General features: G+C 42.8%; 1 long non-coding RNA gene across 7 annotated transcripts; it reads left to right on the top strand.

Annotated features, from left to right (window-relative positions):
- Nucleotides 1-27443, top strand: LOC147008462 (uncharacterized). Of its 7 annotated transcripts, none has more exons than XR_015053218.1 (7): nucleotides 1-373; nucleotides 1879-1971; nucleotides 13869-14023; nucleotides 14189-14226; nucleotides 20779-20874; nucleotides 21240-21305; nucleotides 26001-27443. It is a non-coding gene; the product is annotated as an uncharacterized LOC147008462 (long non-coding RNA). The 7 variants fall into 7 exon arrangements; XR_015053217.1 differs by having other exon boundaries at nucleotides 5-373; nucleotides 21240-21266; XR_015053219.1 differs by lacking the exon at nucleotides 21240-21305 and having other exon boundaries at nucleotides 4-373.

The raw sequence follows: 27443 nt of genomic DNA, 5'->3' as shown, positions 1-27443 counted from the left end.
TCCCTATCCCAGCAGACACACGACGTCAGTATGAAAGATTCACGACGTCGGGAATTGGCCGCTTGGTTGTACAACTAGATCACGACGTGGTACAGCCGCAGCGCGATTATCCAAAACTTTTTTTTTTCTGCCTCGTGTGTTGCCATGGTGACCGCTATTCCACCTCGTGACGTGTGTGGTTGTGTCTGCCTTTCACTGGAGGAGAGATCTGATTGGCTAATTGCTATTTCCGCATCACGAGCCGCCATTTGCAAGGTTTGGTTAAACTTGTGAACTTTAAACTGTTTCTGAGTGTGACAGAGACAATCCGCTTTAATCTGCAGAAGACTTTCGCTTTTATAGTTCAAATTATCTTCCGCCGTGATCTTTTTTGGTAAGTATGATATTATAAATCGATTTTATGTCTTAACTCTTGTTTTTGGATGTTTTATAGATCAAAGAATCCATGATGTGTTCCTGTTACGGTGATGTGCTGGAATCATCTATATCGTTACATTCAATAGAAACTCTCCCGGGCCCTTCGGGGCCCTCGAGTGGTTCGAGCGTTGGACTCGGGAATGGCATCTGATGATCGAATCCTCCGACACCCGATTTCATCCGTTTATCACGTTTCGCTGTCCCTGATATGGCCCTCCCCTGATATGGCCCTCCCCTGATATTGTCCTCCCCTGATATGGCCCTCCCCTGATATTGTCCTCCCCTGATATGGCCCTCCCCTGATATGGCCCTCCCCTGATATGGCGCTCCCCTGATATTGTCCTCCCCTGATATGGCCCTCCCCTGATATGGCGCTCCCCTGATATGGCGCTCCCCTGATATGGCGCTCCCCTGATATGGCGCTCCCCTGATATGGCGCTCCCCTGATATGGCGCTCCCCTGATATGGCGCTCCCCTGATATGGCGCTCCCCTGATATGGCGCTCCCCTGATATGGCGCTCCCCTGATATGGCGCTCCCCTGATATGGCGCTCCCCTGATATGGCGCTCCCCTGATATGGCCCTCCCCTGATATGGCCCTCCCCTGATATGGCCCTGATCGTGTGGAGAAATCAACGGCAAATAATGAATTCATTTTTCCGTGGGCCTGGTGAAAAAAAAACACCGATCTGTGGAAAAAAGGGGATTCTGCAAAAATGACTTTGGACAAGTTTAATTGGTTCAGAACCTTTTAAAAATATTTTTCTGGTGCAGATAATGCTTCGGCCGTTCGGGTCCAATGAATTACCGCATTGTTCCGCAATGTAACAAATTTAAAGTTCCACTGCCCTTAATTAATATTATTTTTTTATAATATATTATTTTTTATGTCCTCTTTTAATGAGTGAGGCCTAACCAAAGGCAAAAGGGAAACAATTGTCAGTTATTGTTCCCGAAAAATGTGGTTTTCTCATAAAAAAAAATTAACCCTTTGGCCGCCAACAAACTGCTGCTTGTAACAATGAAGCCTTCATTACGGTAGTTTGTCACTTGGGGAATTGTTCAAGTTTGTCGGTGCACAATTATTTTCCTTTGGTTAAATGGTTATCAAAAGACATGAAAATAACTTTATATAATAAAGAATAATATTAATTGAGGCTTTTTAAGGGCAGTGGAACTTAAAATTTGTTACAAGCTGCTTCGAACACTGGTGTACTAAATTGTTTTTATTTTATAAAATAAGGGTGATGTCCAATGCTGTGATGTCCACATACAATTTCTGTGGAAAGAATGGGAAGAGACCTTTCTGGAACCTGATATTTTATAAAGTTGTCTGAGGTAATGAATTCTGATAAATGACAGTTTATAATGTGCATGACTTGAGCGTAATTGACATTGCAAGTCTTGTTTGATGATCATAAAGCCCAATATATACGAAGTGAAAATTCTTATTATTTTTCAGACAGTACCATGACCAGTCAGCCAACAGCAACGGAGGCGGCTGTGGACACTGCCAGATCACAACATTTGAAATATGCCCCTGATCAGTGTGAAGGTGCGGGCAGGAACAAGCCCTCATCTATCTATAATTCCAGCTGTGTGTGTGTGTGTGTGTGTGTGTGTGTGTGTGTGTGTGTGTGTGTGTGTGTGTGTGTGTGTGTGTGTGTGTGTGTGTGTGTGTGTGTGTGTGTGTGTGTGTGTGTGTGTGCGTGCGTGCGCGCGCTGTTTCTCGACAACCACTGGTCCGATCTAATTGAAACTTGCCAGCTATATTGCTGGGGACCTGAGTGTGTGACTTTTCATGGATTGATATTAATTGGACAAGTGCTTCCCAAGTTATGGTCATTTATTTACCAAACCAACTGCGTAGGCGTGGCCGATGGGGAAGAGATCCTCAGCCACGTTCCCCATTACAGGTTACAACGTACAGACTTCCGGATAGTGATGACTTACTGTATTTTCATAATTTCTCGATTTCTTATGCGCATTTATAGATAAACACAATGCCCCAATCCAAAAAGTCATTTACGAGAGCGAAGGAATGGCCTGTGTGGTTGTTTGAAAGTTGTTGTTTTTTGCACGTACGGGCATGCACGTACGGACACATACTAGTGTAATAATAACGAGTAACATCAACATGCTGTGCCGTCCACGTCCTTGATTATTAAGAATTTGCAGCATAGTTAATCGTAATGCTGTATGTTTGAAACCCAGCCTACGTTTACATTGTGAAAATATTTACATGGACTTTTATGCATCATGAAGTTATTTTATTTTCTTGTGACATTAAGATTGAAAACACCCAACAAATTAATTTTTTGTGCTTTAGAATTATTTATGTGAGATGCATTCAAAATTGTGTTTTCATACTTAATGATGTTAGATTTATATTTTTTCTTTGTATGAATACACACACATAGATATAGATGTGGTCTCATTGATTTGCCTGATTGTAATTCAGTTTTATATAATTTTATGCACTGTTCATATCATGTCAAGTATCATCTGTTTAAATCCTTGTGCATCTCATTCTATTGATGCCCACTGTGGAACATAACAAGTAAAAATATTTCGAAATTGTATGTCATATAGAAATTCTTTCAGAAAGGTGTTTGACTTCCCAAGTAGGAAGAAAAAGTTTTTATGATCCTTTTGAATTTATATGATCAGTACCCATATTGTACTCTTTTACCAGTCATTGCTGAATTTCTACCGATTGAATGTCAACTATTATGTCGTATAGCAAAATTTATATGTGGTTCTTCGTCTTCTCATAATTCTTACCTGAGGTTGCTTAATTATGAATCTTGTAACAATGGGTAGTATGTCATCAGTAGCTAAAACTTTAAATTACATTTTATATAAATGCAAGTTATCGGTCAATACCTTTTATGCTCCTAATGCCCATAATGTATGCAAGCATAGAATTATCAGCAGTTTTACTGACACTGCATGATGATGATGTTGTACTTAAAGGTGCCTTTGTGCAGTCAATTATATTTGAGAGAGAAGAAGCTCCACAGTTCCTCTCTGGAGCAGAACTTTCTGAATTTGAATTGTTAACCGTGATTTGCACAAAGTGAATTTGTCAAAAAGGTATTTATGACTTTTACCCATGTGGTATTTCTTTTTATTCCCCATTTTTAGTATATGTTTCTCAATTGCAATGGTATCTACTTTTATTTATTGTACGTTTGTATTTGAGTGTGCTTTGTTGGTACGAATAAAGATATTATTATTGTTAATACTGCTTGCATATTGTTACGTTTGAGGGGGGGGGGGTATGCATTCAAAGGGTAATTAGGATGTTTAATTAGGTATGCCATGCTGTTCGAGTTTACCAGGATCTCGATGTAATAAGTAGAAATTCAGTGGTGATAAGTTGTCTAGTAAATGTTCATTTCTTCAAGGGGGGAAATGATAATTGTCACGTAATTAGATAGGGACACGGGATAGGGTAAGTGTGTCTGCGTAAACCCCTTTTGGTATTCTCTGGAGACTGGCCGTGACGTCACAGGACAGTGCAGCGGATGCCTCCGCCCCGTGATCACGATTGGCAGAAGGCGACGGCGGTGGGCCAATAAACGGCTCGATTGGAAGTGACGAGGACAGGAGGATAAAAAGGTTCTGTTCGGGATCGAAAAGGAAGAGGAAGAAGATTGCAACCAAAAGATCGTGTTTTTTTTGGTGTAGAGGCTGCTGCGCGGGGAGCATCCTTGTTGTTGTGCTGATTTGATCGTGTTCTTGATCGTGTCTTGGAGCCTTGCTGAGCCTCGTGCCTCACCTTGGTTGGCTCTGGGGTTCTGCTGGCTCGCAGTACGGGGTCGAACGGCGGGCGGACCTGCCTCCCTCTCCTGCTCGCAACTTGGCGCCAGAACTGGTTCCCTGGCGGCTGTGAGCGGACTTGGGCCAAGACCAGGAGGACGACAGCACCACGGTTTCTCCTGCCCCCCTGACGAGAGCAAGGCCAGCTCGTCCGACGCCGATCCAGGGACAGTTGCGTCCACACCACGGTCCAGCCTGACCACCAGAAATAGCTACGTTTTGTGTGTGTGTGTGTGTGTGTGTGTGTGTGTGTGTGTGTGTGTGTGTGTGTGTGTGTGTGTGTGTGTGTGTGTGTGTGTGTGTGTGTGTGTGTGTGCGTGCTTGGTGCCTTAGAGGGATTGAGAACTGTATATTCATTGGAATTGTCTGTGATTTTCCCCACGCCCGATCCCACACCATCCCATCGAATCGCCCGGGATCCCTCTTCTTGCCGAGTCTTGTTATTTCTGGTAATAATTAGAAAAACAAATAAACATCATCAACTCAGTGAAAAGTGACTCGTGCCACCTTCCTCGTCCCGTTTGCGGTAGAGCGATTAGAACCGCCATGTTTGGGTTATAAATAAATAAACCGCCTCCATCGTTTCGGCTCATTCAACGTTGGCGGGACTGTTCAAGTCCCGTGGACGTCACATTGGTGTCAGGGTGTTGGATGTTCTAACCCCTCTAAATTATATACCAGGATTAAAATCTCGCCACGAATTGGAATCTAAAATAACTACAGAAAAGCGCGCGAGCGCGGGAAAATTTTGGCGGGATTTTTCAAATTTAAATTAATTGGTGGCAAACGGGAATTCTGCACCATGGCGGATGTGCAGATGTTTGAGGAGGAAGGCCACGTGTCTGGCAGCGAGTCGGGGGAAGAGGGGAGAGACGGGGGTAGGGTTGGAACCTCCCCCATTCCGAGCGTGGACTGTAACGGGGACTTCATTGCCTGTAACGGGGCCGGCAGTGCCGGAAACCGGTGCGATGACGATCCAGACACTGTTGGAACATTTAATAGGGGACATGACGGCACAGAGGGCAGAAATGACGGCACAAATGGCAAAAATGACGGCACAGGGGGCAGAAATGACAGATCAATTGGGGGTAATGGGGGTACAGTTGGGTGTACGGATTGATTTAATGAGGGATGAATTGGGGGAAAAGATGGAGAAAATTAAAACTGAGATTCAGGAGTGTGTGGATGTTAAATTGGGAGAAATACAAAGTAAATTCGAGGATAGATTGGAGGAAACAAAGGTAGAAATTACATTGGAGGGGGAAAATATACGGAAAAAATTGGTAGATAAAATTGATGCAACGAACATTCGGGTTGATAAAGTGGATGAAAGCCTGGAACGTCATCGTGCCTGTGTGGATGCTCGTATGCAGCTGCAAGTTGAAGAGTGGGGAGAGCTGAGGAAGCAAGGGATGAATTTGGCGGCGGAGGTAAAATGATTGGAGGCTCGTTTGGACGAACAAGATAAAATTATGAGCCAAGATGAAGTCTTGGATAAAGGCCTGGTAGAGCCGTCTTTTGTAAGTAGAGTGTCCGGGTTGGTTAAGGAACAGCTACAAACTCGCGACGGAGCCTTGGAGGAGGTTGTGCGGGCCCAGAAGATCCTGCGGGAAGCGGTGAATCGGTCCATTCAACGTTTGGAACAGGAGGCAAAATTGACCCATGAGACCCTCACCACAGAACATCTTTGGCCACAGTGGGCTCCGAAATTGTATACGCAGCCACAAGGGTGTTTGATCCCTGGGCTGGATTCGGACAAGGGAGAAACTGAGAAGCGGGCCACCGTAACAGTGATCCCCCTGGTAAATTTTGACGGGTCAGGGAGCGTTGAAGCTTTTCTGACGCAATTTAAGTGTATTTCCCGACTAAACGGGTGGAATGAGCGGGAACGTACAGGGAATTTGGTGGCAACGTTGCGGGGACCAGCCGCAGATGTGTTAAACGTGATCGCGGAGGGGATGTTGACCAGCTCCCACATTTGCGAGGCGTTGAGCCGTCGGTTTGGGTTTGCAGCGAACTGTGATCTGGTGCGGGCCCAGCTCCAGCACCGCAGATTAAAGCCGGGTGAGACGGTGCAGGAGCTGGCACAGGACATTTAGCAATCAGTAAGGATCATGTATCGGGACCTTACAGTGGAGGCATGGGACAGACTGGCGCTAGAGAAATTTTTAGCTGCTCTTCCTGACCCTGAGGTCCGAGCGCTAGTGGAGCTACAGGATCCACCCACCGTGCACCGAGCGGCCGAGTGCGCGGCCAGGCTGGCCTCGTGGAGTCGGCCGGGTCGGGTGCCCGAGAGGCCATCGGTGACGATCCGACAGGCGGAGATTCAGGATCAGGGAGGGGGGCTGGGAGAAATTGGCATTACCCAAATGTTTCAGGAAATTTGCCAGAAACAGTCAAGTTTGATAAGGGGTAATTCGGTAGTTGATGCGCCAAAGCGGCGGGGTCCAGCCCAGCCAATAGAGCAATTCGATTATGGCCGAGGGGGTCCGGAACCGGAAGAGACATTACACCGATACCCACGGGGGCCTTTTAAGGGGAGTTGTTTCCGGTGCGGGCGAAGAGGACACATGCAACGATATTGCCGGTACCCGGCGATGGAGGGACCCTCCAATAGACTTTTAGACTCAGAGAGGGTGAATCCTCCTGCTGAACCGCCAGGTCTATCCGAGATGCCCTTTCATAGGTCGGGTCCGGAGATCACTGTCAGGGGTCCGGGAGACTAGATCGGGCTGAGCATATAGGGCCATGCACGGCTGGTGAGATTGTGGCGAAGTGCCTCCTTTAGTGGAAAAAAAATGAATTGTGGGAAAATTGGCATGGGTTTGTAAGTTCTGCTGGGTCTTAGAGTGACAATCGGGACAGTGGGTAATTGGTAACAAAGTGGGCACAAGTGGCTGTCCAATGGCTGGTGCGTGGATCGGGTGAGAAGTGATGTGTGAGTTGTTTTAAGTTAAGAAGTGAAATGTATGGTGCACACATTGATTTTTTTATTGGACATGGTGTGGTAACAGGGAAGGTCATGGTCGGTGAAGTGTTAGAAATGCAGGTGTCACATGTAAGGCCGATGGGGTGGGGAAGTCATGTGGGTTTTGTGGGTGGGGATGATGTGCTTGTCCACAGGGATTGCTGAAGCTCACGGTGAGCGTGAATTGCGACCCCCTTCAAGAGATTCACCACCTGGTGGCTAATGGTGACAGTGTCTGGAGGCAACTGGGAGAGGGTTTGGTTGGGCGACCAAGGCGGGTTGGACCTTGGCGACCCAGGAAGGTCAGAGGAGCCAGTGAGACCCCTTCCAGAGTGTTGTACGGGATTAGAGCTGATGGCTACCAGGGGGGAGGGAATCAAAGGGAGCGGGGCGCAGAAACGTCCGGGTTGGACTAAAGCTTACCTGTGGGCATGGTTGCACCTGAGATGCCCCCATCATCTTGTGGTAACCCACCCCACGGCCACGACGGGATTCAGCCTGCATGATTAAAATGAGGACCATGACCTAGAAATGTGATGATGACCATGGTGTGAGTGTTGTGAAGATGTATGAGTCCCACTCGATCCCGCACAACTTGACATGTGCAGCAAGGGCATGATGTCCGCATAATTTTGGGGCAAGCAAATTTGAAAATTGGCTCCCCAGGTAACGCTGGGTCTATTAGCATCCACTGGGGGAGGCGGTCAAGTGTAAATATCCTGTGAATAGTGTCGTTAAGGCTTAGAGTAGGAATGTAAAGTATAAGTGTTGTGTTTTTGTGGAACCTTTTGTTTCCCCTCCCCAGATCACTGGACAGTGTTGGGCAAGAGCGATGACCCAGAAGATGGAGTGCAACTTCGCTCAGTGCTCTCATGTGATAAAATAAAATAAAATAAAAACGAATGATTGTTTAGGCGAGGATAAGGCCATAAGGGGGTAGTACATTAAGCAGGATAGGTAAGTTAGCTGCGACTCGCTGCCCATTGCTCCTCCTACTTTATTTCGTTAGGTTAATTAGGTGAGTCAGTAAGTGTTAAGGCTGGTACGGTAGCGCCTGTGATATACCTTGCAGGAGCTGCGGTACCAGAGGAGGGGGCAGTGTTACGTTTGAGGGGGGGGTATGCATTCAAAGGGTAATTAGGATGTTTAATTAGGTATGCCATGCTGTTCGAGTTTACCATGATCTCGATGTAATAAGTAGCAATTCAGTGGTGATAAGTTGTCTAGTAAATGTTCATTTCTTCAAGGGGGGAAATGATAATTGTCACGTAATTAGATAGGGACACGGGATAGGGTAAGTGTGTCTGCGTAAACCCCTTTTGGTATTCTCTGGAGACTGGCCGTGACGTCACAGGACAGTGCAGCGGATGGCTCCGCCCCGTGATCACGATTGGCAGAAGGCGACGGCGGTGGGCCAATAAACGGCTCGATTGGAAGTGACGAGGACAGGAGGATAAAAAGGTTCTGTTCGGGGTCGAAAAGGAAGAGGAAGAAGATTGCAACCAAAAGATTGTGTTTTTTTTTGGTGTAGAGGCTGCTGCGCGGGGAGCGTCCTTGTTGTTGTGCTGATTCGATCGTGTTCTTGATCGTGTCTTGGAGCCTTGCTGAGCCTCGTGCCTCACCTTGGTTGGCTCTGGGGTTCTGCTGGCTCGCATTACGGGGTTGAACGGCGGGCGGACCTGCCTCCCTCTCCTGCTCGCAACTTGGCGCCAGAACTGGTTCCCTGGCAGCTGTGAGCGGACTTGGGCCAAGACCAGGAGGTCGACAGCACCACGGTTTCTCCTGCCCCCCTGACGAGAGCAAGGCCAGCTCGTCCGACGCCGATCCAGGGACAGTTGCGTCCACACCACGGTCCAGCCTGACCACCAGAAATAGCTACGTTTTGTGTGTGTGTGTGTGTGTGTGTGTGTGTGTGTGTGTGTGTGTGTGTGTGTGTGTGTGTGCTTGGCGCCTTAGAGGGTTTGAGAACTATATTCATTGGAATTGTCTGTGTTTTTCCCCACGCCCGATCCCACACCATCCCGTCGAATCGCCCCGGATCCCTCTTCTTGCCGAGTCTTGTTATTTCTGGTAATAATTAGAAAAACAAATAAACATCATCAACTCAGTGAAAAGTGACTCGTGCCACCTTCCTCGTCCCGTTTGCGGTAGAGCGATTAGAACCGCCATGTTTGGGTTATAAATAAATAAACCGCCTCCATCGTTTCGGCTCATTCAACGTTGGCGGGACTGTTCAAGTCCCGTGGACGTCACAATATTTTTGCCGCAATCATGCACTGCGTGATACGTGATAATAAATGATTATGAATTACAGTTGTTTTCAAGTTGTGGTCATTATGTGTTGCTGTGCAACGTAATGATGTTGCAATACAAAACTTCAATGTTTTGATCATGGCACCAGTGGAACAGCGGTGCTCCGCTGGCCCCAGACCTATGGGTCGAGGGCTCCATCAAGCTGGAAGCTGAAGGGTGTCATGCACGGCAATGTTCGTTTATTTGGCATGCAAAGAAAACGTTAAAAACAAAACTCCATTTTATGAACATTGTGATAAAGTTGAAAACTAACGTCATGCTTCAATATTGTGACAACGTTGAAATCTGACGTCATGGGTGTTGCAAATGCAACCTCCCACTGACCCAATACTGACGTCAGGTACAACCAGAACATGACGTTGCAGCGATTTCAGATTTCAACGTTGCGACAACATTGAAATCTGACGTTGTCACAACGTTGAAATCTGACGTCATGGGTGTTACAAATACAACTTCCCACTGACCCAATTCTGATGTCAGGTACAACCAGAACACGACGCTGCAACAACGTCAGATTTCAACGTTGTCACAACATCAGATTTCAATGTTGTCACAACGTTGAAAACCGACGTCATGGTGTTGCAAAAACAACTTCCCACTAACCCAATTCTGACATCACGAGAGAACTGGCAAACGACATTGTAACAACGTTGTGTGCCTGCTAGGATGGTTGTTGTAATTGTAAATTAAAATAAGAGGTTGAAGCCTCTTTTATAATAACCAAGGAGTTTCCAACAATATGCCGTACGTGTATAATAAAATTACGAATATTAAATCAAACAAAAACTACTCAAAAATACATTCACCTATTTATTACTGTTTCTCGTGGAACCCTAGGGTTCCGGGGAACCCCGGTTGAGAAACAGAACTAATCCAAAGTGATAAAGATAAAAAATTGCAGATAAAATGTGAATAGGTTAGATTAACAGAGAAAATCAGATGTTACGGAGTTGCATAAGTATTCACCCCATTTGCGTAATTAATGCTAAATCACTTCAGGAGGAAATTATTTGTTTGAAAGGTTCCAAAATAATGTAATATGTTTCACTTGTATGTAATCAGTGGTTAAACTTAAAAATTAAGCTCTCCCGTTTATCTGAGGAATTCTAAGGTGTAACTCACTTGGTCAACCAACAAGGCAAACACATGAAGCTCAAGGAGCTTTCCAAAGAAATCAGGCAAAGAGTGGTGGAGAAGCATTGTTCAGGAGAGGGTTTCAAAAGTCAAGTTAGAAGATTTCAAAGTCACTCATTATCCTTTTGAGTATGGTGAAATCCATCATTAAAAAGTGGATGACATATCATACCACCCAGACTCTACCCAGATCAGGTCATCCATCCAAACTCAGCAGCTGGGCAAGCAGGAGGTTTGGAATGTCACTGTAAATCCAACAATGACTTTGAAAGATCTGCAAGGCTCTATGTCCGAGATGGGGGGGGGGAGGGGTCAGGTTTCATCAATAAACAATGTTTCGTTCCCTTCACAAAGCTGGTCTGGATGGACAGGTGGCAAAATCGAAGCCATTACTGAAAAAGACACATCTAAAAGCTTGTATGGAGTTTGTGAAAAAGTAGTTTAATGATACTGCAGGCATGTTGGAAAAGGTTTTGTGTTTATAAGAGACAAAATTTGAACTTTTTGGTCTAAATTCAAAAGCGTTACGTCTGGTTCCAGCTGAACACGACACATCACTCAGTCAACACCATTCTTACTGACAAGCATGGTGGTGGCAGCATCATGTTATGGGACTGCTTTTCATCTGCAGGGACTGGGAAGCCTGTCAAGATAGATGGGACAATAGACGGTGCAAAATATAGGAGAATCCTTCATGAAGAAGTGCTTCAGTCAGCCCTGAATCTGAAACTGAATAGGAGATTCACATTTCTGCAGGACAATGATCCGAAGCATGAAGCTAAAGCCACAATGTAGTGGCTGAAAATGAAGAAAATAAATGTTCTTGAGTGTCCCAGTCAAAGTCCCGACTTGAACCCAATTGAACATTTATGGCGAGACTTGAAGATTGCAGTCCATCGACGATCCACATCAAACTTGGCAGAACTGGAGCAATTTTGACGTGAATAATGGGAAACTATTTCACCTTCTCACTGTGCAAAGCTGGTAGAGACCTACTCAAAAACACTCATGGCAGTCATTGATGCAAAAGGTGCTTCCACCAAGTACTGACCTAAGGGGCCTAAGAATACTTTTACAACCAGTGAAATTTGATTTATACAGGTGTTTTTTGCAGGTATTCCTGACATGTAACTTCCTTCAATTATGAAAGTGTTTAGTCTGATCTCTTCGGTTATGAATAAAAATTTCATTTGGATAAATTGTTTCTACATAATTCGTAATTCATCTGAATATGGCATAATTGGTAGGGGGTGGATACTTTTACAGATCACTGTATATGGACATGTGACTCATTTTCCTAATGCTCATCCTGCTCACCAGATTCTCTCAGCAAGGGAGCCTCATGAGGGTGGGAGGCCAACGGGCCGACCACATTCCTCTTGCTTGCAGCAGATTAATCAGTATCTCAAGGAGATGGAGATGGGCTGGGCATGAACCTGGGGAGTGGACGTGGTGACATGCTGCTGCCACGCATGCTGTCCAACCTGACCTGACCTGACCATACAAGGAACTTTGATGGAGGAGGAGGCCATTTGCCCCATAAAATCCTGCATTATACTTCCTAATTTATGGTTACTTGTTTGTGCTCTATCTTTTTTAAATTCCGAGTGTCACGCCAGGAAGCATCAAGTATCACTTTTAAAATCATTAGTCTGCCTTGGCCGGGTATTGAACCACCAACCTTCCAGACTCAGAGTGGACACTCTAATCATTACGCCACCAAGGCTGGTCTAAAATTACTAATTCATTTCCAATTAAAAATTATTGAAAGCATGATTTGTGACTTGTGAAACTTCTGAAACTTTGGTGAACAACTTTGATTTCAGGCTCATTGTGGAAATTGTACGTACATCATATGTTTGACAAATACAATTGGAGAGAATAGATAAATTAACTCGATGTATGGGATATCTTCAATCTGGAATCCCAGCATCAGAAACTATGGGCTCAGATGGAAGTGCGAAACTGGCAAACCTGGTTTACCACCAAAGTTTTATTGAATGATAAACGTTTGTTTGTTTGTTTGTTGTAGTGGAAGGTGGGTGTGTTTAAATGCTGTGTACTTGTATATTTTGTCACAAATCACAACGATTGATGAAGTGTCACCCTTGTTGGCTTCTCTAACCATTTTATGACTACAAGTTATTGCACCACCATTTTTGCAGCAACGTCTTTACCTGTGTTTTCAGCCTTGGTGATCACTGGTGGGTGTACTTAAATACACCTGAAATAAACCGAGCAATAAGATGAATGCAATATTAAGAATGTATGTACAGGTATATATTATGTTATGGTTTTGGAAAGGTGTGGTGCCGAGGGTGTGGCCTCTAGTTCGGTTGCTGTGCCAATAGAAAGGTATCGCGGAAACATCAAAGTGTAACCCTGTTAGGTCGATTAGTCAAGGTAGTTGATTTCAGATGAACAATCTTTTTTTATTGTTATTTTTTTGATAGCAGAGCCATATTTTTGAAGAAAATGCAACATTATTATTTATATGAAAATTCTTGCTTGACTGCCAAACTGATTCAAACTTTCATTATTCTCTTTTCTCATTTATAGACTTTTTATAAATAGATTTTTGCAATTAATTAATAATATGTTTCCTTGCAAGTGAGTGTCCGTGGATATGCTCCTCAGTCGGGTTAGCCATTTCTCGGAGGTTGGTGGCAGGATTTGCACTCTGGCCACCGTAAAACACTTCATTCCGCAACATACACGTAAAACACAAATCAAACCCAAACTATAAAGTCTAATCTAAGAACAACCTATTAAGTCAAGTGGCTACGGCTGTGCAAGAACTACAACCCGTTGTAACATGGAGTTATCCGTGGTCAGTGGCCTCAGGACTGGGTGTTACGGGAGAAACTCAAGTGCTTCCCCTCATGGGGAGCCAAACCCCAGGCCATAACAACACAGTATGTGTCTATATCTTTTAAATAAACAGCAATAAATTCCTGCATAGGGCTAGTGTGAAATAATTCTGACTCAACCCAAGACTTGAACTCAAGGACTTAATCACTTACAGGATGGCAGCCCACTGAGCTATTGAGTGTTCAGGATATCCTCATAATTTTCACACAAACATGGCAAGCTTTATAGCGGCCGACATCTTGCATGCTTGCTCGGCAGACCACAAATGTTTGTCAACCCGGGATACATAAAGATTGATTTATACAGAGAGATTGATCAATTCTGCATATGTTTACACACAGGATTGTTCTTGGCATGGCCATTTGATGGTGGATCTGCCATTTGGAGAGGTTCTGGGCTGCGAGAATCAAAACCTCGAGGAAGAACTGTGCCCGGCTTATGATCCGGGTGGTCAGAAAACCAGTCAATTACTTACAGGCTGAGGTTCTGACTTTAGGTAAGGGAACTATGTTTTGAGGTTTACTATTTAAATGAAGTTGAATATAGGATGTTTATGTTGTTAAATTAACATCATATACAGCAATCCTTGAAATTATATGATATTTTATAAACAGCCCAGACTGTACAATTAATTAAAAGTGTGTGCATTTGTGTGTGTTAGAATTGTGAAGAACAGAAATGAAGAAACGAGATGCATGTGTAAGTGCAACATGTCAAATGGCGTGTGTGTGTGTGTGTGTGTGTGTGTGTGTGTGTGTGTGTGTGTGTGTGTGTGTGTGTGTGTGTGTGTGTGTGTGTGTGTGTGTATATTTATATATATATATATATATTTTGTTATGGCCACAGATAGCGAAACACCAGTTTGTCACGCAGGGGGGGGGTTAACCCCCGTTTCTCCTCGGAAGAGCCGGACCTGGGGCCACCGCCCACAATTAATGCTGTGGTATAGTGGGTTGTTTTAAAACCACGAACGCCACCCAGTGAACCATGAGTTCCAGTGTCCACCGTCTAATTATGCCGTTTAAGTACAGGTCACGTGGTTACCTGAGCGGGGAGCGCGCCCTCGGCAAAGCACCAATGTTATCTCGATTAAATATTAACTAGGGCGGCTGAGCGTTGTAACCGCTGGTGTGTGCCAACTACTTTTGGTCAAAAATATGGTAATTACCTCCCAGTCTATCTAGGTTCGGACAATGCTAGACCAATGGAAGGAAAGGACAAACACGGACAGGTTGGAAGTCAACAAATGATTTATTAATAATAAATAAATAAATAAAATTAACTATTTATTTCCTGAGGTAAATAAGTGAATAAATTCCAAAGCAATCGAAATGAAGAATTAATCAAGCAAAATCAATCAAAATGACAGGAAAGAGACAGAGAGTAGATCCTTATCGGGGGTCGACTTCCTTACAACTAAACACAGACAAGGGTACCCAGCAGATCATTCAAGGGGGGGGGGGGGAAGAAGAAGAGTCTCGCTCACCAGAGAGTAGTTGTCCATGAAGTGAAAACGTCCTGAAATGTGTGTGTGCGTGTCACGTCCGTCGCCAGCACTCAGACTTGCCGTGTGCCCTCGCGCGAACAGCCTTGAACGCCAGTCGACATCTGGGAGGGCACTGAGATCATCTCTCGTGGGTTTAGACCCTGGTGCTGCAACACGGGCAGCTCCTCACACTTCACAAAACTGGTGACGTCCAGTGACCCACACTGTCCGTCGGTGACTGACCCGCGCCTCACTCGTTGTCGGCGCTGCTCACACCCAAACGCTCGCTTGCTCAAGCACTGGGAAGGACGAATTGTCTCGTTGTTGGTGCTGGTCAGACACCGTGATGAGCACCACACGCTTGCTTGTTCACTTGCATGCTTCCTCTCTGACTTGCTTCTTCCCTCGTATGCTTCAACTCTCACTTCTTTCTCGGCTTTCTTGCCTGCTTGTTGCTCGCTTCTCTCCTCCTTTTCCTCTCTGGCTTTCTTTCTCGTTCTCTTCTCCCTCCTCTTACTTATCTTGCTTCCGAACAGACCTCCAATTCGTTTTATATCTGCGGCCTGTCTCGGCGGGCGCAGAGTCCTCCATAGCTCACCCTGCCCCATTTGCGCACGGTTACCATGACGACCCGTGCACTATCCAAAAAGGCCGTGTCGGTGCTCGCGAAAGAAATACGTGCATAAACGTTGCTGAGGAAAAATAAGGGCGCCAGAGCTCACGAAAGAAATGTGTGTAAACGTGTCTGTCGTAAAGAAAAAAAAAAACTTCCCATAAAGGCCCTGTCACACCTTGACAATTTAGCCAGCATATGCCGATTTATGAAAAATTTGTCTAAAACGCTGGTACACGTCGAATACGTCATGGGTACGTTTTGTATACGTTAAGAGCACACTGAAAAACACTGCCATATGTCATATTACGCTGACTTTAAACGTTGTACTTTTGGGTTTTCCTCAATTTTTTACATGCTTGAAATTTTACGACGTATGCCGGTGTATGACTCGCACGTTCCGCTACGCTGGCCATAAGTTGTAGGCACGTTATGCGATCGTTGACACACGTTGAAACACGTTACTTGTAAGTTACTCATAAGTCGAAACACGTCGAGGTAATGTTTAGCGTACCCGAAACTTACTTCAAACCTATGAGTAACGTTTTGTAAGCACGCTACATGAACGTTGTTCACACTTTGCAACACGATACTTGAAAGTACTACTACTACTACTGCTACTAATACTACTACCAACATCGACATCACTAAATTATCTCGAACTACTACTACTACTACTACTAACATCGACATCACTAAATTCTCTCGAACTACTAATACTACTATTACTACTACTACCAACATCGACATCACTAAATTCTCTCGAACTACTACTACTACTACTACTAACATCGATATCACTAAATTCTCTCGAACTACTGCTACTGCTACTGCAACTGCTACTGCTACTGACATTGACATCTACTCAACATGGAGTCTGGAACACTGACGGGTTCCTCTTGTGAAGCCCATTTGTATATACCAATTCCCCTAAACGCTGCCAATACGCCATTATACGGTAGCTGTAAGTTAGAAACATGTTCAGTAAGTTCTGTGGTCGTCCGGAAGACGTCAATCTAATTTGTCTACATATGCCAATGTGCGTTTGAGATATGTTACACATAGGTTCAAAGCACGCTACTCATAGGTTGAAAGCACACGACTAATAGGTTCAAAGCACGTTACTCGTAGGTTAAAAATTAAGTTCCGGGTATGCTAAACATTACCTCGACGTGTTTCGACTTATGAGTAACTTACAAGTAACGTGTGGCCGACGTGTGTAAACGATCGCGGAGCGTGCCGAGAACTTATGCCAGCGTATGCGGAACTTGTGAGCCATACGTCGAGTATGTCATAAAATTTTCAGCATGCTTGAAATTTCACGACGTACTAGACGTACCACGTAATATGCCAGCGTACTTCATTGTTTTTCAGCGTGCTCCGAACGTATACACAACTTACCCATACCGTATTCGACGTGTCCCAGCGTTTTAGACACATTTTTCAAAGGTCGGCATACGCTGGCTAAATCGTCAAGGTGTAACTGCGATGTTGACACTTCCAATTTTCAGGCGGTTATGATTTAAATCGGCGTGTGGCAGGTTTTTAACAGAGAACGCCACGAGTTCATCGGCGATACGTGCAGCGCACTATGACTAAGTTAAACTATCGTTGGGCATAGGTTGTGAACGCCGACAACAGGCTAAGCATTCGTTGGTATAAGTTATCTTTAACACAACGAAACGTTCTGTGCCCGTTACTAATACGTTATGCATACGACCAACACGTTATGAATACGAGCAAAACTTTTTTTTAAAACCTCAAAACTTCAGCGTACGCCAACGTTTTACGTGCATTTTTATACGTTGCCATTCCTGGCTAAAACGTCAAGGTGTGACAGGGCCCTAAGAGAGGGGATCTATTCTTTACCCTTCTCACCGCATCACATTTAAAATCCCATTAGACATGGCGATGGGGCAAATCTGAACATGCATTTAAGGAAATATCTGTCTGAGAACCTGGATGTGTGGAAGCATTTATCAGACCAGTTTCTGAAATCCGTAATAACATATATATATATATATATATATATGTATGTATATGTTTGTATATATATTCTTTATAACCTTTAAACATCTAGCTCACTCAGTGGCAATTCCAAGGAGTATATCAATGATAATCCTGAAACATATTGATTGCTGTTTGTACCACAACCAATTGGTGTAATTGGTCAATTTATGGATTACATACACTGCAAAAGAGGTGGGAGCAAATTTGAAAAAATACAGGAAGGAAGAGGTGAAAATGGTAAAAGTATGGACATTTTAGAAATGAGGGAGGAAGGTCATTTTCTGCCATTTTCTTAATCTCTAATATCTTTGAGTATCTCGTCCCTAATACTATTGGACACTTGTTCGCAATGATGTCATCAATTTCCATTTCCACAGTAGCTTTAATCTTACCCTTACCCTGCAGAGAAACATTCAGGTGAGAATACTTCGATAAGGGTGCACGTTTATCTCGAACTGACATGTCTAATTTTTCCAGAGTGAAGATTAACAAAGTGATATGAATGATTGAAGAATTAAACCTATTTGAATAGCAAAATGAACTTTGTAAGTGAGTGAAACTTTTTCAGTACTTCTGAGATTGACGTTGACACCAAAATGTGCTGGTTTTTACCCTTATAGGTGAAGCAATCATGGATAGATGTAGATAAATTCCCTTACACAATTAATCCTGCAGTGGTTCATCTGCAAGAACAAAAGGGGATTAAAAAAAATTAAATGTTAATGAAGGAGAATTACAGCACAAAGCTGTAGTGTGTGTGTGTGTGTGTGTGTGTGTGTGTGTGTGTGTGTGTGTGTGTGTGTGTGTGTGTGTGTGTGTGTGTGTGTGTGTATTTCATCATGTATGTTATTCCTTGAAACACTTGTCATGTAATCCCTTGGGGACATTTTTACATCTTGCAATAGTCTTTCGATGCTACTGAGAACATCTTGATTGCTTTCCCTGTGGGATGATGATGCACGCAGTGATCATACCACTCATATTGGATTTGCTTTGCTGTCCTTGATGGTCTTTCCCTCTGACATTGACGAGAAGGATTGCAGGAGCACTCCGACTAGAATCGTGGCACAAATCTGCACAAGGACAGAAGATCCAAGGAGTTGACTTTATCACAAATCTTGCGTGATTGCCATTGCATTAATTATTCATTGCCACATCGACTGTCACTGGAGGTGAATGAGACTTCTTTCCTCTTATCCTGATTCTATATTTGTGGATGTTCTCGTCCATACTGTCCACACCACACAAACTGTGTGTTCATTGTATGCTCTTATGATATCTCCCTACTGCAATTGAATCCGTTTCTTTTGCTGAGAGGAATAGTGGGATGTCTGACCGACAGGTTCCATACTGACATCATTGGATCCCATGGTGACAACATTGTTACCATGCCAATGGTACAATTTTATATCCTTCACTAGTCTACTTTGCACTTGTATGATCCTCTATTCATTTTCTTCATGTCATTTGAAGATACGTGTTTATCAGTTTGTCACAAACAGTTATCATTTCCTTTCTTTGCAGGGTTTTCAGGGAGGACATTTAAAAACTTGTGAAGAAGTCAGAACAGATGTGACAAGATAGTAGATTGAAACCGCGAAGAATATTTGGCAAATTTCATCACTGAGTCAAAAGTCATAAGTGCATCGCCTTCACACAAGCCTGTCCAAAACCTTATGTCATCATCACTCTACTTTGGAATAGCTGTAGAAGATATCTGTCAAAGCAACAAAGATGATTTATAGTGTCCAGTTCTTTCACGTGCATCAACAATTTTGTCACTACAACCACCAACTTCTCCAGCTCTGTGACATCATGTCCAGTAAGTCGTTACTGCTGGTTAGACAAGTCAAGATGTTGTCAAGCAGCTGATATAGTTCATCCTTCATCACGATACTTGCACTCGGATTACATAATATCACAACCCAGCCAGAAGAAGACAAAAAGAAAAATGTAACATAAAGACCAGTGTATGAAATATCAATTATAAATTATATTTGAAAAGATAGGTGGATATATTATTTTAGCATCAGGGCTTTCAATTACCGGCTTCACACTGTGTTAATGAGTGTTCCCAATTTAAAATATGTCCATACTATGCACCGATTTCATTTCCTTTATCATTTTAAAATTGTAACATCACATTATTATCTTGCAACCTTTGTTAGCCCGTGCAGCAGTTGATGGGGGTTTGCAAGTGGTTGTTGTGTTGTGTTCTTGTCCCCAGCTCATAAAACTTTTTTTTCACCATTTGAGCTTTTGTCATCAAATGTTCAATGAACCTCTATTATGAGAATATGGAAAACACTAATTAATAATTGGGCCAAAAATGTCAAAGGGCAAAGACACAGTGAGCAGAAATAGTCCTAATTGGCCCATCCGTTGCGCTGCGAGAGGCGGCCTGGTTTTATAATGACTTCTGTGTTCCTTTATTTATTTACCTTTTGAGATCCAGTGTCTGTCGAGGCCATAATTGTTTTACCATTTGAGCTTTTGTCATCCAATTGTCAATAAACTTTTATTTTAAGAATATGGAGAGAATACATTAAAAAAATGTATGTATGTATATATATATATATATATATATATATATATATATATATATATATATATATATATATATATATATATATATATAATTTTTTTTTTTTTTTTTTTTTTTAACCTGTTCATGTCATCAGATTTAGTTCAAGTACAAAGCTGATGGAGATGGGCTTTGCATTTTGGGATGCCTTTTCATTGAATTTGTTTCTATTGGCCATTCTTACCCAAGATGTTCAATAATTATATGATGTATAATGCTAAGCATTAAATTTTCCCATGGGACAAAATTTAATAAAACCCGGGTTATAGCTCGTATCAAAACCCGATGCATGCATATGGAGACCTCTACTTTAGCTGCAGATTTCTCCCATGGATCTAACTGTTTGCTTTGATACAGCACCCTGACTTTGTTTCAGGAATCCTGTTCTTAATTTCCAATTGGTCACTGGCTTTGGCATCAATACAAATTTTTATTACGGACCCTGGGCATCAAAAACATGCATATATCGAACAAACGCTTTCAAATGGAGCACCTCACCATCATTAGAGCATTTACATTGCATCAGATGTGGCAATAAATTTGAATTGTTGCTCCCAGCTTGCCGGGTCGATGACAGAAGACGCCATTTGCATCATTTTCTACTTCCATCCCTACCCGTGAAGAATCCTGTGCCGGAACAGCCAACTTGCTTGTGTAATTACAAGACTTTCTGAAAGTTGATCTCTCATGTATGATAAAGTAGAGACAGAAATTAGTAATTACAGAGACCTTGAGCACCAGGATATAAAATGACAAAAACTGATATTGATGCAAAAGCAAACCTCACATAGCACAAAAAAGTATGTGCATTTCCTTGTATATTATAAACATACTGACTGTCCATAGTAAATAACCGAAGTTTGAACAAATATTGTTGGGAAGTACATGTAATTACTCTGGAGATGTTTGGCATGCCAAGTGATATATGGAGGGTGTCTATGCTGAGACTGCTGCATAAACAGCTGATTTATAGCACAGGAATGGTTATCAACTGATTTATTTTACAATTTGTTTTTTAGATGACTTTGACAAGTGTCCCAGTGGAGGTACCATCCGGTTAATGTGATTACCAAAACAACAACAATGTACTATGTTGTCATGTAAAACACCAATGTTGCAACACAAAACTGTAAAATAGTAATGGCAATGATCTTTCCTTTTTATATTCACTGCTGTTGTCTATTGTGATTCCAATCTTTTACCGTGTACCAGTCCCTTTCAATAATTTGTGCTGTGAATGGTGACATCGTTAGGTTACTCCTTCTTCATCGACTTGTTTTTTTTTTATGGTAAGGCATGTGGGGGTGAGGGGGTCATCTTCAGTTCTCAAAACTTGCCTGGATTTTCCTGTCGACTTGTAATTTGATATTCTGAGGCCATTCTTCCAACCATGAGAATATGGTCGGTGTTTTAACATCATATGTCAGTAAACCGCCCTTCAAATGGAGACTACTACATTCACTTGTCCATATTTTGTTATGGACCAACTGGATCCACTGAGATCTTTCACACAATCCCTTTTTCAGAAGTTGATGACATTTAAAATCTGGATTACCCCCATACTCTCGTCAAGCATAATGGAACACAACATATTCAATCCAATTTATTGGTAAGATATTTCAATGCCAAGCTCCACATACATAAGTACCATAATAATGGCTTCCTCCAGACCAGTTTCCCATTTCACACAAAGTCTGGCTTCCACTTTCTTTGAATGGGAACACTAGAGCTGTGAAAGCCTTGAGGGCAGGATTGTATTTGTGATATTTGTTGCTAATTTCTGTTTTACACTGAAGAAAGTGTTACCAAAGGGCTTGTTTTGAAACTATCTGCATCAGCCTAAAGCCGCTGTCACACCTTGACGATTTAGCTAGCGTATGCCGACGTATGAAAAATTTGTCTAAAACGCTGGCACACGTCGAATACGTGATGGGTACGTTTTGTATACGTTAAGAGCACGCTGAAACACGCTGGCATACGTCGTAGTACGCCGAGCTCGTCGACAAATTTTAAGCATGCTCAAAATTTTTCGACGTATGCCAGCGTATGACTCGCACGTTCCGCATACGCTGGCCATAAGGTTTAGGCACGTTACGCGATCATTGACACACGTCGACACACGTTACTTGTAAGTTACTCATAAGTCGAAACACGTCGAGGTAATGTTTAGCGTCAGTGTTCCAGAATCCATGGTTTTTTTTTTCTTTTTTTGTTTTCTTCGGCATGACGGTGATGTTGACACTTCGATTTCTAGTGCGGTTATAATATAATTAAAAGGTTGCCGCCCAACGATTTAAATCATAACCACACTAGAAATTGAAGTGTCAACATCACCGTCATGCTGAAGAAAAAAAAAAACCCATGGAGTCTGGAACACTGACGGGTTCCTCCCGTGAAGCCCATTTTTATATACCAATTCCCCTAAACGCTGCCAATACGCCATTATACGGTAGCTGTAAGTAAGAAACACGTTCAGTAAGTTCTGTGGTCGTCCGGAAGACGTCAAATACGTCTTCATACGTCAATATGCATTGGAGATATGTTACACATAGGTTCAAAGCACGTTACTCATAGGTTAGAAATAAGTTTCCGGTACGCTAAACATTACCTCGACGTGTTTCGACTTATGAGTAACTTACAAGTAACGTGTGTTGACGTGTGTCAACGATCGCATAACGTGCCTACAACTTATGGGCAGCGCATGCGGAACGTGTGCTTCATACGCTGGCATACGTCTAAAATTTTTGAGCATGCTTAAAATTTGTCGACGTGCTCAGCGTACTACGACGTATGCCAGCGTGCGTCAGCATGCTCTTTACGTATACAAAACTTACCCATAACGTAGTCGACGTGTGCCAGCATATTCGGAAAATTTTTCATATGTCGGCATACGCTGGCTAAAACGTCAAGGTGTGACAGGGCCTTGACGCTTCGATGTCTCGTGCGGTTATCATTTGAATCGTCGAGCGGCAGCCTATTAATAGGCTATGCCACGTGATCGTCGGTGATACGTTGCCGCGCTATGCATACGTTAGACTATCATTGGGCATAGGTTGTGAACGCCGACAACACGCTAAGCATTCGTTGGTATAAGTTATCTAGATGTTATCGAAACGTTCTGTGTACATTACTAATACGTTATGCATACATCCAACTCGTTATGAATATGCCAAAATCTGAAAAAAACATCAATAGTTCAGCGTACACCAGCGTTTTACATACATTTTGATACGTTGCCATACACTGGCTAAAACGTCAAGGTGTGACAGCGGCTTAACCTTTGGTTACTGTTCCGTTTTGGAAAACCCTGAGACTATAATATCGGACAACATACGTCCTTAAATTTATTTTCCTGCACTGTAATCACTTTAACTTGTGTTTTGTATAAGTCAGATAACCTATTACCGATCTCAATAAATTAGCTATTTGTTTTTTGATACACTTTTGACATCACTGATACTTTAAAAAAAACTAGTAGAGCACTTGATAGAGTGCATACCTCCACCACGTAATGCTTGATCCACAAGAACATATCGGGTCCAATACATTTTTGAAATATCATGCTATATATCTTTTTTGGCCCTATATCAAATGATGAAGAATCACTTTTAAAAATAAATAATTCTCGTATCCAGATCTTCACCAAAATCTCATCTGTTCGTTCTGGTCCCACACCCAACCTGTCTACAAAATTTAATCCGGATCCGTCGACAACTTTTTGAGATATCCTGCACACAAACAGACAGAGAGGGGTGAAAACATAGCCTCCTTCACCTTCGGCGGCGTGGGTAACAAGGCCTTGACCGAGGCAACCTTCACTTTTAATTGGCAGAAGGCTCGACTCCGTAACAGTTTTCATTGTAACCATCATTCCAAGACACATTTAAGTGGCAACTGCAAGGAACTCTTTACTGTATCGAATCTTGGCCAACTAAAAGAGAAATGGTAATTCACAGCTCTGATGTACCTCCTACTCTAGCATCTTAGCAAAGGTGTTGCCCACTACCAGATGTTTTCCTACCTTTTATAATGTGATAATGTCATTGGTGGATCCTTAGATGGACGTCTCTTTGTCCAACTTGGTGTAACACTTTTTTGAAAGAAATATTGTCTGGGCAAATCCAACTTAAGTTTCACGAGTCCGTCGACATATTTGAAATGGGATGCGATCAAAAGAGGAGTGAGGGTTGTGAGAGCAATAATTGAGAAAAAGAAGGGAAATGGAGATATGGGCAATCTGGATGAAAAACTGCCATTTTTGCACAAGTAATATGTAGACAACGTCCCATTTAGTTTGACTATTTATTTATTTATTTATTTAAAGAACAAAAGTTTGGAGAACAAATAAGAGCCACCCATTCTGTAAAATTAATTATTTTTATTTCCCTTGCCTGTTTTTCATATAAACTGCACATAAAGTTAGAAATGTTTCTCCATATGACAAAAGATTCATGCTCTGCCTGGACAAAAATAGAGGGTCGAAGTGAAAATGTAAATTTGTTTCAATCGAGAATGTTACACACAGCTTTTCAACACTGATCAGAAAAGGATAGTCATTCATACAAAAGCTGAAGGATAATACTGTGGTCTAACCCATCCTGCTAATGATCTGTTAGAGATACCATCCCACTAATGGTATAACTAAAACGCCAACAAAAAAGGTACCATGTTGTCACGTACATCATGCAAAATTATCACAGGAAACTCCTGTAAAGTAGTAACAGCAATTAAAAAAAAATCTTTGCTTTCAATATTGATTATCTCTGAGTGCACTCTCTTACTTTGTTCCCCTGTCATCCTTCAGAGGTTGGCGAAATGAGTACCAGTGTACTGGTATTGGGGCACAGCAACAGCGGCGTAGCTGCGCCGCAACAAAATGATAGCTACCCAGCACCCAAGCTGCCATACGCAAGAAGAAAAGGAATACCCTGTGCTAACTTTGGCCTGTCGACTGTTGACTAGTTGTCCTATGATATAATCTGCCTCCATTATTGTAACCACGGGAATACGACAGGTGGCTTCACGTTGTACGTCTTCATGTCACCTTCGAAATTTGACGACGCACTTGTCCATTGCGTGTTTTCCGCAGGTTTTCGTTGAACGGTTGAAATTGATCCACTTCAATCATTCATGCGCTTCCTTCCGATGAAGTCAATAAAAGTACAAATCCGGATTACCACTCGACTCTGATGCGCATAGTGGGACACAATTCGCCCTACGCCTGGCTAATCCGATTGTGTTGTTGCGTATTTCAATGCCACATTCGACATGCCTCGGTACCTCGTAACAATGCACCCCACAGATCCGTTTTCCCTCAGCTATCTTACAATGCAACATGACGTGAGCGATATTTGATGGATTTGTTGACGTTATAGGGACATTGGTCCATGAAGATGAGGCACAAAAGATACCTCCAAAATTTCAGTCATTCACTATTCACAACGTTAAGTGTTGACAACTATTTGCCAAGCACCATGTCCAAGTATTTAGTTCCATTTAACCATTTCAATTTTTCTTTTGATATCTTGATGGAGGATTCTCTACAACTGACACTAAATCCACCCAACTGTGCAAAGCTAAGTTACATTATTATAATATAATTATTAGATTTTAAATGTGTATTGGAATCATTTTATCACACTCCACGAGACATACGAATGTATAATTACGTACTCCGTTATTTTTCTTCTTTTTATGACCGTGAATTTTGGTGATAAAATATTAAAGAGTTTATAGCTTTATATTTATTGTCATATTAACTTCCATTTTTTTTTTTGCAGAGAAAGCATCCTGCAGTTTCTCCACAACCCAGGCCGGCCTCTCGCCGAGCCAATGAACAGACCAAGATGATTGACTTTGTCTCTGTACGCACATCTCTGAAGTGGGACCCGAAGGATGCTTGCTGGATTAAGATAGATGGAACTCTTGTATTCTCACTAGTGGCTCACAAACTTCTACCCATATCCTTTACTTCGAGCCAGTTCTTGTATGACTTCACAGACACGGTCTCGCTCTGCTTAAGGGGTCCCCAACCTCAAGTTCCTCATTCGTAATCTAGTTGTTCAGCAACATGCCCCGACTCAACAACAATGTCAAGAACTTTACTAACTTAATCCAGTCAGTCTGCCTTACCAATGACTTGCAGTCCAACAGGTAGTTCCATTGCGCTCCTACATTAATATGAATTGGCACACGATCCTCAACTATGCCCTGAAGTCAGTGTTCTTGGTCTGCAAGATATTTACTGGCCATCACCTAGCTGATAACATCCTTCAATATTTTATACAATATGTGGTGGCATCTTTCTTCCTTGTGTCAATGATTACCACAATCATCACTGACAATGCGCTAACGGGGTAGCAACCTCAAGTATTGCCGATTTTTCAGATGCAGGATTATCTGGATACTACTCACGACAACATTGACAATGACTCAGACACTCACTCACAGAGATTGATACTGTTTCACTTATGGAGTACCAGTGATGCTTTGCTCATACACTGAAGCTTGCGGTGAAAGATGGCCTTTCAGAATCTTCACAGAGTAAGAAGATTATTGCTAAAGCTGCCTCCTTTGTGTCCCACATTCGCAGGTCTAGTGCAGCAGGTGAAATATTATAAGGTCATCCCCATGTGCAGTTTTCCACACATACTTGGTGCAATTTAGAACAGAAAATAATCCGCCGCCTTTTAAGGTTGGCTTTACATGCCAGACCAGGTATTACACCCAACACACGGCCTGCCTTAACTCCCTTGAGTGCAATGTGTTGACTGACCTTGTGGACACACTCACAAGGACACACATGGAAACCCAATTACAGAAGAGGCCGCTCAGCCCATCATGCCTTTGCCATACTCGCATCCTTGAAACTCAATCTAAACTGGTTAACTGTGGTGATGGTGGTGGTGGTGTTGGGAGGGGGCTACTGCCCTTTGTGAAGAGCTCACGACCTTCAGATTATGAGACTGATGTGCTGCCTACTGTAATAATGAGGCATCCTCGAGCTCTTTAAGGAAGCTACTGACATTGCATAAGGTCAAGGATACGAACAGCGACGATCGCGACCCCTTGGCTATCATGCCTGCTTGCGTCCCCTGAGGCAGCCATCAAGGAATCAACATAGCTCACCCACATGCACTCTAAATATAGATGCCATTGATGATTAATAAACTTAGGATGGTAAACATGGGTGTTGTATAACATTGAATAAATGTTTGACAATA

Source organism: Eptatretus burgeri, chromosome 18 (genome assembly GCF_056783735.1).
Source record: "Eptatretus burgeri isolate ZD-2024b chromosome 18, Ebu_testis_v1, whole genome shotgun sequence".
Taxonomy (NCBI): Eukaryota; Metazoa; Chordata; class Myxini; order Myxiniformes; family Myxinidae; genus Eptatretus; species Eptatretus burgeri.
The sequence above is the reverse complement of the archived record's forward strand: the minus strand, read 5'-3'. Positions and strand labels throughout refer to the sequence as shown.